General features: G+C 35.2%; 1 long non-coding RNA gene across 6 annotated transcripts in view; it reads left to right on the plus strand.

Moving 5' to 3' along the window:
* The window catches only part of LOC103236063 (uncharacterized), a 237,813-nt gene that overhangs the window by 84,644 nt on the left and 135,238 nt on the right, over positions 1-17,931 (plus strand). The window contains exon 4 of one of the 6 annotated variants that reach the window (XR_012093403.1): positions 11,361-11,469. The exons of the other annotated variants lie outside the window; for them this stretch is intronic. This is a non-coding gene — a long non-coding RNA (uncharacterized lncRNA). The remainder of the gene's footprint in view (positions 1-11,360; positions 11,470-17,931) is intronic. 6 annotated transcript variants of the gene reach the window in all.

Here is a 17,931-nt window from a genome sequence, read left to right on the forward strand (position 1 = left end):
TTACACACTTCTTTTGGTAAACACAGATTCCAGTGATTTCTTCAAAAAGAGTAAATGGGAGGCAAGTTTCTTAAGATCTTGCATGTCCAATGTTGTATACTTATATTTGATTAAAAGTTCAACTGGACTATAAAAATTCTATATGTCTTCTCAGAATGATTTTCCTCATAATTTTGAACACATTTCTATTTTTTTTCTAGTTATTAGGGTTAGTTTTGAGAAGTCTGATGCTGGTTTGATTCCCAATCCTTTTAATGAAATTTATTTATTTTTTCCTCCTAAAGTTTTAGAATCATATTTTGGGGGAAAAGGATACCCCGTAGACTGAAAACAAACTCCTTAAATTATGAAAAATGTTTGTAAATAATTTACTTGATATTTTCTGCACTTCATTTTTTTCCATGATCTCTTTAAAAATCTCTGATTTTTAAAAATGTTAACCTCCTACAGTGACCTAATTTTATTAACTTTCTTGCTATTTTCTGTATCTTTGCTTACTGTGGGGTAGATTTCCTCAAGCTTGTAATTTAATCCTTCAGATGAATTCTTCATCCCTCCTATATTTCCAAAAGCACTTAAAAGTACTGCTTTCTTTTTTATGTTCTCTTCTTCTTATTTCTAGGTTGCAGCAGCTTCACCATTTATATAAAGATTTGAATTATAAAACCTTTTTTTAAAAAAATCTTCTGCTCTCTGAATTTTTAAAATGTTCCTGCAAAGGTCTTTTATGCTTTGTTTCTTTGTGCTCTACCTTCCATGTCCCAGCTTTTTTTTTTTTTTTTTTTTTTCCTTCTTCATATATCTGGGCTCCTTGGTGGTCCATTCATGCTTAAATTGGGTGCTAAGATGCTGCTTGGATGCTCTGTGACCATGGGCTGTTTCTCTGCAGTGTGAGGTTATCAGGCTGAACAATTTTAAGAGGACCCCAAAAGCTCAATACTTCTGGGACATTATCTACCAAACTTATGCTCTACTCTTCTACCTGGGAGATGCAGGCCTGACTGATGCTGTTCTTAAATTTGAGTAGGGAAAGGGGCCAGGAGTCTCATTATTCAGAATGTAGATTTTTCATTTAATCTCAATTTTTGGCATAGCACTCTCCACCATCAGCTGTGTGTTTCTTTTGTATACATTCACAAGGGATTAAACCGTTGGTTTTCAACCATTCTACAGAATATTATGTGGTTTGGCTTCTAGAGATGGGAATGTAAAGTGTGTTATAACCCTTGTAACAGAAATACTGTCCACATAGGAGCAAGGTATTTTCAAGCAGAATTACAAAAGACTCAATCCACCAACTGTGAAGATAATTTTCGTGAACAGTTCAGCATTGTTTACTTTCAAGCACTTATACCACAACATGCTAGAAAAGTTGCTAAATTAACATATCAGGAAATTTGGGGACTATAAAATGCAAGGGAGATCAAGTAACTGTCAGATTCTTGAATAATTATCCTACATAATTAGGATTATTCCCTTGTAAATCTGTTTCTATGATCTCTGTGTGTCTGCCTCATCTAGGTACTCAATTTCTATAACTTCAGTGGTTTTAGAGGTTCACACTTGGTTCCTTACTGCTAAATCATTTAATATCCCTCCTAGATATAGCTTTTTTTAAAATCTCCCAGGCAATATCAACTCTTCCTCTCTCTCATTATTTCCATCTTAATGAGCAAATGTTTCTGTGCTCTCTTTTGGTATTAAATTTACTAATATGCTTAAAGCAGAAAAATCCAGCAGTACTCAGAACCAGAGGACAAAAATCTCTCTCCTCTTCGAGACAGGACAATACTCAGCCCAGGCCCACTGCAGCATCCTTTCCCTGCAAGGTTAAGTATATTTTATAATCACCTAAATTCTATTTCTTGGAAGGTCTTCAAGCAGAAGGGTGGGCAAATCTTAACCCATCTTTCTTCCTGAAGTCTCTCCTCTAGGATTAGATTCTTGATGTAGTTAAATAATATATACCATGGCTTCTGGTATTCTTTCTGGCCATTTAAAGTGTTCTTTTTTTTTTTTAAATTTATTTATTATTATTATACTTTAAGTTGTAGGGTACATGTGCATAACGTGCAGGTTTGTTACATATGTATACTTGTGCCATGTTGGTGTGCTGCACCCATCAACTCATCATTTACATCAGGTATAACTCCCAATGCAATCCCTCCCCCCACCCCCCTCCCCATGATAGGCCCTGGTGTGTGATGTTCCCCTTCCTGAGTCCAAGTGATCTCATTGTTCAGTTCCCACCTATGAGTGAGAACATGCGGTGTTTGGTTTTCTGTTCTTGTGATAGTTTGCTAAGAATGATGGTTTCCAGCTGCATCCATGTCCCTACAAAGGACACAAACTCATCCTTTTTTATGGCTGCATAGTATTCCATGGTGTATATGTGTCACATTTTCTTAATCCAATCTGTCACTGATGGACATTTGGGTTGATTCCAAGTCTTTGCTACTGTGAATAGTGCTGCAATAAACATACGTGTGCATGTGTCTTTATAGCAGCATAATTTATAATCCTTTGGGTATATACCCAGTAATGGGATGGCTGGGTCATATGGTACATCTAGTTCTAGATCCTTGAGGAATCGCCATACTGTTTTCCATAATGGTTGAACTAGTTTACAGTCCCACCAACAGTGTAAAAGTGTTCCTATTTCTCCACATCCTCTCCAGCACCTGTTGTTTCCTGACTTTTTAATGATCGCCATTCTAACTGGTGTGAGATGGTATCTCATTGTGGTTTTGATTTGCATTTCTCTGATGGCCAGTGATGATGAGCATTTTTTCATGTGTCTGTTGGCTGTATGAATGTCTTCTTTTGAGAAATGTCTGTTCATATCCTAAAGTGTTCTTTAAGAAAGGAATTCAAATGCTGCATGGAGATAAACATCTCATGAATGTATTAAAGGTAACTGATTGGGAAATAGGAAGCGCGCTCTCTCTTTCTCTCTCTCTCTCTCTCTCTCTCTCTCTCTCTCTCTCACACACACACACACACACACACACACACATGCATACACACCTGCCTTTAGCAGTTAAATTATGACAAAATACACTTTAGTAGCTCCCAGTTGCTATGGAAGTGTAAAAGAAGACAAATGATCTCTAAGGTAAAAGGTTCCAAGTCAAATAAAATCTTACAGATTAAAGTCAACACATTTACATTCAAATGAAATGGTATCCAGGACTGGCTCTGAAAGTACAGGTGTTCCATATTCTCTATGACCAGCCTTAACCAAACAAACTGCATTCAGAGCATCACAGTTCAATACTTCCAGCCAAACTCTTATTTGGTTCTGCCAGCTAAAGCTTTCGCTTACAATTGGGTAAGTAAATGTTTGAAATATCAAAGAAATTCAGATAGAAAACACAAAGGGTCTTTGAGAAAGGGACTTCTGTTTGTACGTAGGCTGGTGGGTGAGGGCTAGGAGTCAGAGTTTATGCCTTTTCGTGGAGTGTCTTGAAAGAGAACTGAGGCCCCGATGCTGGATGCTTCATAGATGTTAGGGTCTGGGGTGATTTTCTGTCAGCAACACAAATACAAATAACTTATTATTATGCACACTTATTTTTTTCTTTCTTCCTCTCTCACCTCTCATTCATTCTCGCCATCTTTTCCATCTATCTCTACTCAATGCCCCATCTCCCATGGTAGAAACACAAGCACATAGTGAGAAAAGAACATGATTTTAAAAAGGAAAATCAGAAGAATCATTTAACCCCAGTGAGTCTGATTTCCACTATGTAAAATGAGGATAACCACGATATTACTCTAAGGTCTAGGTTGAGGATTAAATGTGATTATATTCGCTAACTCATCTTGTACTAAACAGATGTTATTAATATTCTTTTGAGAGTCTGAAGGAAACAAGGATCCACAGACACATGAATTGAAGTTACCAACCTGACCTCATTAAGGAACATAGACGTATGTCTACATTTAAACATAATATTTTTAGAATAATTTTTAAGTTGGATTCACTTCTAATTTATAGATAGAATTTGGAAAATGTTTGGCCCAATAATATTAAATACTAACCAATTTTTGTTAGTATTTCCTATATTACTAATATAGGAATATAGTATAGTAATATGGTAATATCAGAAATATAGTAGTATATAGTAATATAGGTGATAGTAATATAGGAAATAGCATGAAGATGATTTTAATTACCAATTATTTCCTTTAATTCATCAAAAAGGTATTAATTATAATAGCTACCACTTCTCAAGTGCTTACTGTGTTCCAACCTGTGTTCTGATTTATGAGTGTTATCTCATTAAATTATTATAATAGCTCTATGAGGTATCATCTCCACTTTACTGATAAAGAAACTGAAGAAAAGCAATAGAGCCAGGGTTAGAACAAAAGCATCAGATCCTGGAGTCTGGATTCATGATAAATAGACTAGAAGACCTCTCCATTTGACTGAGCATGATACGCTGAGGTCACTGTTAATCAGAGAAAGTTGGATTAAAAGTACTCTAAGAGAGGATCTACTTTAGCCTCCCCTCAAGTGGAGAAATTCAGGCTTTCTACAACATCCCTAAAGACTGTCACTCAGCCTTTGCCGGACTGACATGTTCGAAATTCAGCTGCTATTCTACTGGATCAGCCTCAGCCAGTTCTGGGTGGTATCAAAACAAGATATAAGAGGTTTCCTGGCCACTGAAACAGTAACCTTGGCCTAACAGCCCCAGTCCCCAAATTGTATTTCTCTCAATACGTGTATACGTATCTTTCCTTCCTTTTGCAAATACCTTCCTCTTGCCTTTTACCAGATAAAAGAAAAATTAAAGCCTTGTTTCCTAAGGCCAAAAATAAGTTAGCTTTACAATTTGATATTCTTTTATTATTTTTGTTTTCTTAAATTTCTACCCCCTCCATTTCTTAAACAAATGAAGGTTGCATGTGTTTTTAGAAAGTAAATTAAAATCATGTTCCTTTCTGTTTTTCTTTTTGGAAAATGTGAGCATCCTCTTTAAGAAAGACTATTTGTGAAGCCAGGGTCAAAGGTCCCTATTCTAAGTTCATCTCTCAGCTGGAGAACTGCGATCCCACTTCTCTGGGCTATGCCAAGGCAGCAGAAGGTGAGTGACAATGAAGTCAAGCATCAGGGACAACAGAGGCACCTTATTCCACATGCTGTTTTTCTCACAGGTAAAGTGAGAAATCAAATCCTCTGCTCTCCCTGCAGCACTGTCCTCTCTGAACATGACATTAACTTCCACAAAAGAGCCTTGTGGTAAAGGGGGTGATTAGCTAGATAGGCCTTAACAGCTGGGCTCCAGGAGATTGAAGCGAGGTGGAGGAGGGGCACTCTGAGGCTCTGGGTCTTGTAGTTCTATCAACAGCAGCAGCAGCAGCAGCAGATGAAAAGCTCCTAGAGGTGGGGGCAGGGGAGAGCCCAGATTGTAAACATCTCTTGCCTGTTGCCTAGAAGCAGTGGCAGCAAACAATCCAAAGACTGCTCCTAGATTTTCAAAATTTCCTTTATATGCAGGGCTCTGCTTCTTTTTAAAATATGCGGCCATTTTATAAGGTCATCAGCACACATGCGACACGTGCATATATCATAATAATTTCGTAGCCACCATGTGTAATTGCGTACATAAAGTGGTCAATTATTGCTTAACAAAACCTTGTTAATGTCAGTACATTAATTCTGAGGTTTTTATAAACCTTTTAATGACTACCTTGTATTAGGTACTCATATTTGTGAGAATCAACAAAAACCAAAAAAGATGCTTCTTTGTTTGTGGGGAAAACTTGATAATTCCTGAATGATAGGTTTCTGAAATAAGCTATGATGAAGAACAGGAGTAATGTATTATAAATTAGTTGAAAATGTGATAACAGTAATGTTATAGGCTGTCTTGGCAGAAATGAACTACAAATACCTCTCTCTCTCACACACACACACACACACACACACACACGCATGGACAGAGCAAGAAAAGGGCAGGGTGGTAATAGTGGAAGATTTTAATTATCTAGCCAAAGCACAGGATTACATCAAGTGGAGGAAGTGAGGCTGGATCTGGTGCAAGGCTGATTTCTAATTTAATATGTACATCACCCGAAAAGGGAGGAAAGAATGCTAGGTTTAGAATTAAATAATATTTAGGGTTCAAAGGAGAGTATAGGAAGCCGTGATTAAATCTCGTTAAGCATATGATTTAATCCCAAATAGAAGCTAGAGGTGTTTAGAGACAAGAGGGAAGTGTAGGAAGACAGAAAATAAAATACAGCATATAATCATTAATTCAGAAAAGGACAAGCCACTGAATTAAGTTCAGGGTAAATAGCAGGGAAGCGGTTTTTAAAAACACAGTACCACCCAAAACGCCATTCCCACTAGTAAGTGATAAATTTGTTTAGCATTTTACAAGACCAAAGTAGAAAATAAAGCTTCTAGAAGGATGCAGCACAGGAAAAGCTCCCCCTTCCTTTATCAGGATCCACAATTTTTAAAGGAATAGAAAATCAAATCCTCAATACTTGAAAGGGAACTCTAAAAAGGACCCAGCGGAGAAAAAGAGGCACCGAAATTACCAAATTGGAGGGCAAACTTCTTTTATACTGTAAAAGCATACAGCGTAGGCAGGCATCCATAGGGCCATTAAGGGGATGAGTGGGAAGTCACGGACGGATGAGGCTGCAGTAGTCGAAAGCCTGAATGAATTCTCTGCCTGCATATTTACCAAAGAAGCTGAAGGTCACGTCCCGGAAACTGGATACATTTTCTTGAGGGGAAAAGTGTAATGTTAAAATAATTTTATGATCACACAAGAGCAGATAGTTGAGCAATTAGAACTATTAAAAGTTGACAGGGCACAAGACCCAGATTAAGTACGTCATAGAAATCTGAAAGAAGTGTAAAGGAAACAGGAAATGCCTTCAGCAGCATTTCTTGATAGCTTGCTCAGAAGCAGACTGAAGAATCTGGGCTGGTAGCTGTTCCAGGAGTAGTTGTTTTAAAGAAATCTTTGGGATCTTTAGAAATCTAGCCAGCAATAATCTGAGTCATGGTTGAAAAGCAGATAGTGCCTACCATCAGACCATCATTTTGCTTTTATAGAAATACATAATTTGGTAAGTTAACATAAGCTTGATAATTCAAAAATAATTGACATTTTCACAGAAATAGAGCATTTTTGAGCTATTCTGCACAGGTGAAAATGGAATTCACTTACTGCTTCTGAGTTTCTAACGTTATTTATTAGAGACAGTTCCTCTATAATTTGTCTGCATTAAGTGAAATAGTGGAAGAGTAAACAAAAATAAAATGAAACTGCCCCTAAATGCAAGGGAATGTGTATTGTGAAATGGAAAGGAAAGATTTTTGGAAATTATTGTCCTGATGATTACTTTTATTATCCCTGCCATCATCGAGCTGCAATTATGAAACACATACTGCATCCAACATGCTAGCAAGACAGAAGGCTGATAGAGGAGTCACTCTCTCCTGTCTCAAGGTCTGGATTTCACACTGATTCAGCTCAGACCTTTTTATCACTGTCTTACCAACTATCATGTCAGAGCATCATTTTTAAAAACAAAAATTAAAGACACTCTACTTTCCGAGGAAGCGCTTAGAATAAGCAACTGCTTCTTCCACCAACTTCCAGTTACATTTCTATGAACCAATAAAAACAATGTGAATAGTCACAAGATTGTGGAGTTAAAATCTAAGGGACAAACATTATTACTTAATGTTTTTTAACCACTTAGAAACTACATTTTCTTTTCCTTTTGCCATTCCCACCTCTCTCTATCTTCTTTCTTTGCTTCCTAGAAATGTCTGTTGAATTTCCTAGACCAGACTGTAAGATTTAACAATAAAAATATGCAAACATGTTACTACTGCCCTGAAGTAATCCCCAATCTAATGGCAATGACAACAGTGTGATTGAGGCTAAACTAGTGTAAAGCCCAGGGTGTCCAGAACTACTGAAGGAAGTACATAACACAGCCATGGTCAAGTCAAGGAGTGACTGGGGCATAGAAGGCAACAGATGTTGATCAAGTGAAGAAGTGAGGACAGATATTTCAAATATAAGGAGTATACTTACAAGAGTTTAGAGGTGGAACAATGAAGTAAACTTCAAAATGACTTGACCAGATTATTTCCCTAATTTTCAATTTTTATACTTTTTTTCTGCCAAACCCTACCACACTAACTGAACTGCATTTATCATTAGATTTAATTTATTATATTTTCTTAAAAACAAAAGAGCAAAAGCAGGAAATGAAACACAGTGAATAAGATCTGGGTGATTTAGGAAAAGGACATACTAAAAGTGTTCATGAATTTCAGAAATGTATGCATTTTTGTTTAACTTTTTAATTAATTACCTGGGGTTGGGGGGAGTCATATAATGCAAAAGTGAAATTTCTGTTTCTTACCAAAAAAATAAGATAAAAGAAATAAGGGTGGTGAAGAAAGGTGGCAACATTACATGACTGAATATATTAGGTTCTGTGGACCTGGACAGAACATGTGTAACTCATGCAGAAAAGTGGGAAATCATATTGCTAGGCTAGCCATAATCATATTTCATAAAGAGCACAGTAGGTAATATGAACCAGAGTACAAACATGGAGATGATTATATGAAGATCATCATAAAAATAATACTATCTAATTTTTTTGTTATCAAGCTATGTCATTAGAAACCAGTGAAATTATTCTTGCAGATGTTCTAAAAATCACTCGAATCACCTCTGTTTCTAAAGCTGTGTTGCAACTCAAGACTTGAATGTGCATCCACTGTTCCTCTTCCTATGCGTACTGTAGAGTCCTAGCTGGGAAGCTGGTTCTGCTGGCTTTCGCTTTCTTCTTTACTTACCTTCTTCACCTGAATCCACGAGTCACTGTACTAATTCATGTTTCTCCATCTCAGTGAACATCACCAAGCAGTACTCCCAGAAAATGGAAAACACATCTTTAGTATCCCCAGGTCTTTTATTTTATTTTATTTTTTACCTCCTCCACATTTTTTGCTTAATATTGCTCTATTTTCCCTGCTACAATGCATCTAACTCTGATATTTGGGGAAAATGCCTCTAATAATAATTTATTCCTAGTATGTGGTGTGTCAAATTTACACAAGTTATTTTCTATTATGCTGTCACTAATTATGGGAGAAAAATCTTTAGTCTTCAGAGAGAGGAATTTTAGAAACACTGGGACAGAGGAGACAGATTTGCCTAAAGAAAAGGTGGGAACAGGGAAGGGGATGCTATGAAGTCTATAGGGGCTCTGTAAATATATTAGAAATACTGAACATCTGGTACCTGATTGGCCATAATCCTGGAGTGCAGACTGCGGCACGTTGGCCTGTGCTTACATTTTAGTTGCTGGATCACGGGATGTCCATATTTGTAAATAGTAATACTTAAAAGTGACTTATTTCATCTAGCTGACTCTGCAAGTAGGGTCTCTACTGAAAGGAAAAGTTCTTTTTGTATCCCACCTATAATTATTTCTATGCTTACCTGTGTAATTGCACAGCCAGAAGTTGGTTATAACAAAATACCAAATTTTATTAAATATTTATTGAATGATTAATTGACCATTTGCAAATAAAATAAGATCTAAGTGTTGCTTAAATTATCAGAGGTAACAGAAGAATATAGTTATCAATTGATCAATAGTTATATGTAATTAATAACAGCTGATTTCAGCAAATTAGAATTCTGGGTCAAGAACTGCCTTTGACTTGCTTTCTGACCTTTGGCAAATCAATTAAGATCCATGTCTATTTGCTTTCCACACCTCTAAAAATAGAAATAAGAATTTCTTCTTCTCCAAACAATTGCTCAAATGTAAGAGATAAACATTAAAAATAACTTTGAAATAAGTACCATATAAATAGTATTACTTTAAATCAGTGATATATATTCTTGTGAGACACATGAAAATTTCTGGAAACAACACAGTAGTCTCTCCTTATCCACAGTTTCACTTTCTACAGTTTCAGTTACTTGTGGTCAACCTTGGTCTGAAAACATTACAAGATATTTTGAGAGACCCTATTTACATAACTTTGATTATATTATGTTGTTATAATTGTTTTAGTTTATTATTAGTTATAATTGTTAATCTCTTAATGTGCCTAATTTATAAATTACATTTTATCATAGGTATATATGTATAGGAAAAACATTCAGATAGATACTATCTTCAGTTTCAGGGAATCACCTGGAGGGGTCTTGAAACATGTCCCCTGCACATGGAGCAGTGCACTACTGTACTCTAATAAATTAACTAAAAAGAGTCTTCCTTGGAATGAATGAAGTCTAAATCCAAACTACTAAAATAAAAATATTTGAGATAGTGATACAAATTCTGACATGGTTTCTGAAAGAAAAGATGCTATAATAAGAGAAAAGTTGTCACTTATTGTCAACATCTCTCTTACATCTCTCCCTTGTTTGCAACCCTGGCCATCACTGCTGCTGCTAAGGGCAAATCCAGAGTGATGCCTCACTATATGTATGTTGGTTTCTTCAAAATATGGTTTTCAAAATATGGTTTTTCATCACGAGATCATTTCATGATCTCTTTCCAATTTCATGTACACTTTCTTTCTATATAGAGATACTGGATATTTAACTATAATTTTGTCAAGCAACAATACTTTATTTTTAGAAATGGAACAATATTTGTATATCACAAAAAAGAAGTGATTTGTTCAAAGGTTAAATCTAGGTAAACAAAAAATACTTTATACATATTTCAAAACTATTTTTTCAATTTTTCAAAAACGGTTTTCGAAACAATAATTTTTAAAAGTATATAAATTATTCATAATTTCTAGTATTTGGCTGTAGAGAGAGAGATAGAGAGTCTGTCTTCAACTTATATTTCCAAATGTCAATTGTTACGAAAACATACTGAGGAAAAATAAGCTCTAATTTCTAGTAGAAAAATAAATCAGCCATATTTTTTTAAAAGTTGCTAGGAATAGTCTAGAAGAGATGAAAAAATATGGTCTAGAGTTGATATTAAGCCCTTTAATGTGAGTGAAAATTGATTTTAAGTCCATCCACACACATACGCACACACACACACAAGTCCATTCACACACACACACATAAAGATTTGAGTTATGTGTTATGTTAAACCTGATTTTAATTTGTGTGTGATATTGTTGTTAGAACAGCTTTGAAATTAAATATACACTGCTGATGTAGTATAGTTAAATCTGTATAGAATATATGGTGAACTGTATTTAGTTATAACATCTGTGAGTACTTTGAGCAAGACTCCATAGGACTCACTTTGTAAACTCTAAATCTAAAGTTACATCACATTTTTCAGACTGTGTATCACTTTTGTCTTTTTAGATGTCTGAAATCTTTAAAAATATACCTTCACATGAGAAGTTTAATTTTCACATATGTCCAGTCTCAGAAAGACCCTCAGAATAAGGAAGGTTAAAGAAGGATCTAAGAGGTAATGTTTTATTTCCTTCCGCTGCTATAACAAAATACTATATGGGAGGCCCAGGCAAGAATATTACTTGAAACTAAGATTTTGAGATCAGCCTGGGCAACATAAGGAGATCCTGTCTTTACACACACAAAAATTAAAACAATTAGCCATGTGTGTTGGTGCATGCCTGCAGTCCTAGTTATTCAGGAGGCTGAGGTAGGAGGATTGCTTGAGCCCTGGAGTTTAAGGTTACGGTGAGCTTAACCCATTAATTTTGCAGATAAAAATGCTGAAGTTCAAAGATACTTGAATTAAATTAATAAACTACCCAAGGTCACTCATGTAGTCCCTAACAGTCAGTATTATGACAAAGTCTTCTGATGTTGTGAGCATTTAAGGTCATAGTTTATATAAAAGAGCCACATAGTGTTTACTTCTTTTTCTGAAATTCTTTGCTTTACATCATTTGAAATTGTAAAGGTAACTTTAATTTTAAAGGACATGTTTTATCCCTTTAAAACTTAAAAATATCTTTTTAATAAATGTGGCTTCCTTTAAAGCAATTTAAGGCACTCATGGTTGTAAAAATATATGTTATATATAAAGCTATGTCTGCAAAAAGGTTTTGATCTTGTGTTCTCATTCCATTTTGTTGATTTGTTGAATTTTCAGGGGCAATTTAAAGATTTCATGCCTTATCATGCCTGTGTGTAAATTCGTATGTCTGACAATTATACATAAAAACAGTTCCAAAATATCTTAGTGTTACACGTAGACATACATATATAGTTATAACGGTATATTTAGCTTGTTTTGTTAAGAAATGATATTGATTATTAGACTCTATTTTAGTTTATGTTTTATATGAGCAATAATTTTAAAAGTTTATCACATTTAGGAAGCAATGTTGCATAGGAGGAGGGAAGAGCTTTGGAGTCTTAAACACGTGGGGAATCAATCACCCATCAGCATCTGACTGACAGTCAAATGGTTCAGCCTTTCTGAGCCTCAGTTTTCTTATCTGAAAGTAGAATTTAAACCTACCTAGAAGTATTTTTAAATGATTAGAAATCTTATGTAAAGCACCCATATTATTGAAGGTCATGCAACAGACATTTGTTATAAAGCTTATTTTGTAATACAAAGCTAATTTTAAAATTTTAAAATATTTAAGTGACAAATGAAAATTGTATATATTCAAGGTATATAACATTATGATTTTATATAGATATATTTTGTGTAATGATTACCACAGTCGAATTAACACATCCATCACCACCCATCATTACTTGGTGATATGGTTTGGCTCTGTGTCCCCGCTCAAATCCCATCTCTCATGGTAATCATCACGTGTTGAGAGAGGGACCTGTAGTCCCCATGTGTCGAGCGAGGTAGGTGCAGTTTCCCCCATGCTGTTCTCATGACAGTGAGTGAGTCTCACGAGATCTGATGGGTTTATAAGTGTTCGACAGTTCTTCCTTCACACACTAACACTCTCTTCTGCCACCTTGTGAAGACAGTGCCTGCTTGCCCTTCTGCCATGATTGCAAGTTTCCTGAGGCCTCCCCAGTCATGCAGAACTGTGGGTCAATTAAACCTCCTTTATACATTACTCACTCTTGGTACTATCTTTATAGCAGTGTGAAAACAGACTAATACATTTTTTTGGGGGGGGTGTAGTAAGATACTTAAAATCTGCTCTTTTCTAAAATTTGAAGTAAACATATTACAATATTATTAAGTCTAGTTACCATTCAGTACATTAGATCCCCAGAACTTACACATTTTATAACTGAAAGGTTGTAGTATTCCCATTCCCAGAATCTCCCCATTACCCACTTCTAGCCGCCCCAGAAGCTGGAAATCACCACTTTACTTTCTGTTTCTATGAGTTTGATTTTGAAGATTCTACATATGAATGACATCATACAGCGTTTGTCTTTCTGTGTCTAGATTATTTCACTTAGGATAGTGTCCTACAGGTTCATCAATGCTATTGCAAATGGCAAGATTTTCTTCGTTTTATGATTGAATAATATTTCAAGGTATGTATACACCACATTTTCTTTACACATTCATCCATTGATAGACATTTAGATTGTTTCCATATCTTGGCTACTGTGAATAGTGCTGCAATAAATATGGGGGTGAAGATAATTTTCCAGATACCAATTTCATTTCCTATGGTTGTACAGTATACACAGAAGTGGGATTGATGAATCATACTATAGTTCTATGTTGATGTTTTTGAGGAAACTCCATACTGTTTTACATAACATCTATACCAATTCACATTCCCATCAACAGTATACTAGAATTTTCTTTTCTCTACATCCTCACCAACACTGATCCCTTATCTTTTTTATAATAATCATCCTAACAGATATGAGATATCTCATTGTTATTTCAATGTGCATTGTCCTGATGATTAGTGATGTTGAGTACCTTTCCATTTAGCTACTGCCATTTTTTATGTCCTTTGAAGAAATGTTTATTCAGATCCTTTGCCCCATTTCTCTGTTTTTGTTTTTGTTTTTTGTTTTTTGAGACAGAGGTCTCACTCTGTCACCCAGGCCTGAGTGCAGCGATGTGATCCCAGCTCACTGCAACCTCTGCCTCCCGGGGTTACGTGATTCTCCAGCCTCAGTCTCCTGAGTAGCTGGGGATTACAGGCCTGTGCCACCACGCCCAGCTAATTTTTGTATTTTTAGTAGAGACAGGGTTTCACCATGTTGGCCAGGCTGATCTTGAACTCCTGACCTCAAGTGATTCACCTGCCTCGGCCTCCTAAAGTGCTGGGATTACAGGTGTGAGCCACTGTGTCTGGCCCCCTTTGCCAATTTTTATTTTGGATTATTATTTTTTTGTTTTGCTACTGAGTTGTGTAGTTCTTTAAATATTTTGGATATTAACTTTTACCCCATATACAGTTTGTAAATATTTTCTTCTATTCCATAAGCTGTCTCTTTACTCTGTTGATTGATTCCTTTGCTGTGCAGTAGTTTAGTTTGATTTAATCGCACTTGTCTCCTTTTTGCTTTTGTTGCCATGCTTTGGCGATTATAGCCAAAATAAATAAATAAATTAATTGCCAAAACTAACGTCAAAATGCTTTCACTCTATGTCTTCTTTTAGAATTTTTATGATTTCAGATTTTACACTTAATCATTTAATTAATTTTGAGTGAATTTTTTCTATATGGTATAAGACCAAACATTTTATACTTTTTTTGTATTCAGTTGCAATGAACAATTCAGTTTTCCCAGCACCATTTATTGAAGAGATGATCACTTTTCCACTGTGTATTCTTGGCACTTTTGTCAAAGATTAGTTGACCATAATATACCTGGGGCCTATTTATGGGATCTCTTTTCTGTTCCATTGGTCTATGTGTCAGTTTTTTATGCCATTACCATACTGTTTTGATTACTATTGTTTGTATCATATAATTTAATATCAAGAAGTGTGATACCTTAAGCATTGTTCTTTTTTTCTCAAGATTGCTTTGGCTATTTGGGATCTTTTGTGATGTTATATAAATTTTAGTTTTTTTTTGTATTTACATCAAAATTTTGATGAGAATTGAAATTCATCAGTAGATCACTTTTGATAACATGGACTTTTTTAACAATAGTAATTATTTTAGTCCTAAACATAGATTTCTTTCAATTTGTTTATATCTTCTTCAATTTGTTTCATCAATATTCTATAGATTTTAGTGTACAGATCTTTAACTTCCTTGGTTAGCTTAATTCCCAAGTCATTTATTCTTTTGATGCCATTATAAACATGATGGTTTTCTTAACTTCCTTTTTTTAGCTAGTTCATTCTTAGTATGTAGAAACGCTGCAGATTTTTTGTTTCTTGATTTCAGATCCTGTAACGTTACTGATTTTGTTCATTAGTTCTAATCATTTCAGTCTAGGGGTTTCTGCATACAAGATTATGTCATCTGCAAACAGAAATAATTTAACCTCTTCGTTTTCCTATTTGATACCTTTTATTTTTTTCGCTTATCTAACTGTCCTGACTAGGACTTCCAGTACTATGTTGAATAGAAACGTCAATAATTGGTACTCTTTTCCTTCCTTCCTTCCTTCCTTCCTTCCTTCCTTCCTTCCTTCCTTCCTTCCTTCTCTTTTTCTTCTTTCCCTTTCTTCCTTTTCTTCTTTCTTTCCTTCTTTCTTTTTTTCTTCTTTTTTCTTTCTCTCTTTCCTTTCCTTCCCTTCATTACTTCCTCCCTCCCTCCTTCCCTTTTCTTTCTTTCCCTTTCTTTCTTTTCTTCCTTTCTCTCCCTTCCTTCCTTCCTTCCTTCCTTCCTTCCTTCCTTCCTTCTTTCTTTCTTTCTTTCTTTCTTTTCTTTCTTCTTTCTTTCTTTCTTTCTTTCTTTCTTTCTTTCTTTCTTCTTCTTTCTTTCTTCCTTCTTTCTTTCTTTCTCTTTCTTTCTTTCTTTCTTTTTCTTTCTTTTTTCTTTCTTTCTTTCTTTCTTTTCTTTCTTTCTTTCTTTCTTTCTTTCTTTCTTTCTTTTCTTTCTTTCTTCTTTCTTTCTTTCTTTCTTTCTTTCTTTCTTTTCTTTCTTTCTTTCTTCTCTCTCTCTCTCTCTTTCTTTCTTTCTTTCCTTTCTTCTCTTTCTTTCTTTTCTTTTTTCTTTCTTTCTTCTCCTTCCGCCCTGCCCCGCCCTTCCCCGCCTTACCTCGCCTCACCTCGCCTCCTTTTATAGGCAGGGTCTCACTTTGTCACCCAGGCTGGAATGCAGTGGCAAAATCGTAGCTCACTGAAACCTTAAACTCCTGGGCTCATGTGATATTCCTACCTCAGCCTTCCAAGTAGATGAGACTATGGGCATGTGCCACCACACCCAGATAATTTTTAATTTTTTTGTAGAGATATGGTCTCACTATGTTGCCCAGCTTGGGCTCAAACTCCTGGCCTCAAACAATCCTTCTGCCTTGGGTTCCCAAAGTGCTGGGATTATAGGCATGAGCCAACGTGAACAGCCAAAAATTGATACTCTCATCATTTTCCTGATCTTAGAGGAAAAGTTTCAACTATTCGCTTTGAGTATTTTAGCTGTGGGCTTGTGTTATAGGGCCTTTATTGCATTGAGATACACTCCCTCTGTACCTAATTTGTTGAGAAGCTTCTTTTTAATCTTGAAAGGATATTGAACTTTGTCAAACACTCTATCTTCTACTGAGATAATCATATGGTTTTGGCCTTTCATTCTGTTAATGTGGAGAATGACATTTTTCGATTTCCATAGGTTGAAGCATGCTTACATTCCAGGAATAAATCCCACTTGATTATGGGGTATATAATCCTTTTAATGTGGCACTGGATTAGATTTGCTAGTATTTTATTGAGGATTGTTGCATCAGTGTTCATCAGGAATATTGGTCTGTAATTTTTTTTCTTGTGGTGTCCTTATCTGTCTTTGGTGTAAGGGTAATGCTGGTCTCATGAAAGGAGTTTGAAGGTGTTACCTCCTCTTCAAATTTTTGCAAGAGTTTGAAAAGGACCGACATTAATTCTTCTTTAAATCTTTAGTAGAATTCACCCACAAAACTTTCTGGTCCTGAGCTTTTCACTGATGAAAGCCTTTTTATTATTGATTTGACTTCTGACTTGTTACTGGTCTTTTCATATTTTCTTATGTCGTTGTGATTTGGCCTACATAAATTGTATGTTTCTAGGAATTTATCTTTTTTTCCTAGGTTATCCACTTTTTCAGCATAGAATTTTTCATAGTAATCTCATGATCATTTTTATTTATTTGGTATTAGTTGTAATGTCTTCTTTAGTTTACAATTTTATTTATTTGAGTCCCCTCTCTATTTTTGTTAGTCTAGCTACAGGTTTGTCCATTTTGATAATTTTTCCAAAAATAAACTCTTCAACTTATTAATCTTTCTACTGTCTTTCTATTCTCTGTAAAATTTATTACTACTGAGATTTTTTTATTTTCTTCCTTCTGCTGACTTTGGGCTTTGTTTTTTCTTCTTTGTCTAATTCCTTCAAGTGTGAAGTTAGATTATTTGAGATATTTTACTTCTTTTTTGATTTTTGTGTCCAAGTTGATCATTTAAGTTGTAATTTTTTTTACATTTCAAAAGTTTTGGGGGGAAAAGGTGGTGTTTGGTAAGATCTACCTTTTTCTTAATGGAAGAATTTATCACTATAAACTTACTCTTTAGAACTACTTTTTGCTGTGCCCCATAAGTTTTGGTATGTTGCATTTTCATTTTCATTTGCCTAAACCTACTTTTAAATTTTCCTTTTGATACCTTCTTTGACTCATTCATTGTTCACTAGTGTGTTTTTACCTTTCCACCTATTTGCAAATTTTCCAAAATTCCTCCTGTTATTGATTTCTAGTTTTATACCACTGTTTTCAGAAAAGATACTCGATATGATTTTTGTCTTATTAAATATGTTAAGACTTGTGGCATGATATATGATCTATCTGGAGAATGTTCTGTGTGC

The sequence above is a fragment of the Chlorocebus sabaeus genome, chromosome 7, assembly GCF_047675955.1.
Source record: "Chlorocebus sabaeus isolate Y175 chromosome 7, mChlSab1.0.hap1, whole genome shotgun sequence".
In the NCBI taxonomy this organism is placed as follows: Eukaryota; Metazoa; Chordata; class Mammalia; order Primates; family Cercopithecidae; genus Chlorocebus; species Chlorocebus sabaeus.